Consider the following 2,474-nt stretch of genomic DNA (forward strand, 5'->3'; position numbering starts at 1 on the left):
GAGTTTTAGGAGTTTAATACTATAAGTGATGATTGTAACAACATCAGCTATGACAATGTTAATAGAAATAATAACAACATCAGCTATAATAATGTTAATAATAATAATAATAATAATAATAATAATGAATTTTGGAAGTTTAGTTAAACTCATTCGGTCCTATCCTTGTTTCCTTTCCTCACTGGGCTATTTTACCTGGTGGGGCCCCTGGGCATATAACATCTTGCTTTTCCAACTAGGGTTGTAGTTTAGCAAATAATAATAATAATAATAATAATGATAATAAATGAGGCCATCTAGAATTAGAAGCTACAAAGGTCTTATTCGTGTTACATTCTGTTCTTTGATGCGAACAATAAGTCCTTTTTTTTTTTTTTTTTTTTTTTTTTTTGTAAAGATGGAAAAACTGTTATTAATACCAAGAACTATGGAAAAACTAGCGTTCAGGAGTATGACACAGAATTCCACGATTTATAAACATGCTGTTTTCGGAAAATAGCTCTAGAATTAACTGGTTATTTTTTTCAGTAATTAAGTTTTCTTTGTCAATTTGTCTTTGTTACTGATTCCTTTGTATTAATAATGATGATGTGTAATTAAGATTCCATGAAATCAGTGTCTGCTTTAATGGTCTTATAAAACAAAGAAAAAGAATGAAAACTATTGTTTCTAAAAAGCCAAACATCTTTTGATGCTTTAACGATATTACTTGAAGAATCATTTCAAAGGAACAATGGATGGGTTTTGAAAGAGAATAAAAGTTCTATTATAATTTTTATAATTATTTCCCAGAATTCATGACACTGACATCTTTTATATTTTAATTTGTATATTTCCTATTCTTTGGATTTTTTTTTTTTTTTTTTTTGTAATTTACCTGGAAAATTTCTCAAATTTTTGTTTGTGCTTTTTCAATCTTTTGTCTTGAAGGGTTATTTGCATGATAAGGTTTTATTAATTATTTTTTTTTATTTTTATTTAATTTTTTTATTTGTCTTAGATTAATGCTGTTATTTCTTAGCTTCGACTCAAATTATTTTTAGAATTTATGATAATATAATTGTCAGTTTTATCTGTACTACTACTACTACTACTACTACTACTACTACTACTACTACTACTACTACTACTACTACTACTTTCAAGGTGGTTGTTATTTTTTAGTGCTGCTGTAGGCATTACTGGGTGGAGTAGTATTTGTGTTATTAGGAATAACAGTGATTAATATAGTATCAACGCAATGGGGCTGAAAGCAACATTAAAAAATAATGTTTTATTATCACCGTGATTATCCATAGCACCTTAATCACGTTAAGTAATTGTGATAGTCTATTGGAAACTTCCCTTCTTGGCGATCTTGTGGAAGGGAGATCGAGTCGTGCTCAAACTCGATAGTTTCTTGTAGCGTCTGCAACCTCACCACCCTTGTGAGCTAAGGTTACGAGGTTTCGTGGAGCCACTGTGTGGCCCTCCCTGGCCCTAACTTTGGCGCTGATTATATGGTTAGTCTCTTGGGCATTGTCCTGTCTCTAGGGCACTGTCCTGTCTCTAGGGCATTGTCCTGTCTCTAAGTATCTAGGGTAATGTCAGTGTCCCTTACCTCTGCCGTTTATGAGCGACTTTGAATAATGTAAGCAAGAGTAAAATTGACAGAGTGCACCTAAGAAGAAATGTTACTTGGACTTCTCGTAACGCCTATACCAACCCTTATTATTATTATTATTATTATTATTATTATTATTATTATTATTATTATTATTATTGCTAAGCTATAACCCTATTTGGAATAGCAGGATACTAGAAGCCCAAGGACTCCAACAGGGAAATAGCCCAGTGAGGAAAGGAAATAAGGAAACAATTAGAAAACTGTCTGAGTGTACCCTCAAGCAAAAGAACCCTACCCCTAAACACTGGAAGACCCATGGTACATAGTATATGACAATATTCAAGCTAGAAAATAATTATTGGCTTTTGGAGTGGCCTCCTAGAAGAGCTGCTTGCCATTGCTAAGGAGTCACTCCTACCATTATCAAGAGGAAAGTAGCCATTGGTCAATTACAGTGCAGTAGTTAGCACTCAAGTGGAGAAGTTTTCCGTCTTGGTGTTGTCGGGTGTACGAGGAAGGAGGAAAAATGTATAACGAATATATTTCTATTACTTGTCATTGATATTGAGTTCGTAATGTGGGAAATTCAGTACTGTCTTTTTCACACACGAATTACACACAATGTTCTATTCAAGCAAAGAATCATCTGTGTAGCTGTCTGGAGGAATTTGATATTCAAAGTAAAAACTAGACTGGAACTAGAGGGGCACTCTGTAGAGCTCAGACCTCCGCCACGACAGCTTATTTCTCGACCTTTTGCTCGACCATGACCTTTGACCTTAACATGTATTAATTGGCGTGGATTTACATACACTTAAATAGGAACCAAGTTTGAAGTCTCTGTGACAACATTGTCCAAACTCATGGC

This window comes from Palaemon carinicauda, chromosome 18 (genome assembly GCF_036898095.1).
Source record: "Palaemon carinicauda isolate YSFRI2023 chromosome 18, ASM3689809v2, whole genome shotgun sequence".
Lineage (NCBI taxonomy): Eukaryota > Metazoa > Arthropoda > Malacostraca > Decapoda > Palaemonidae > Palaemon > Palaemon carinicauda.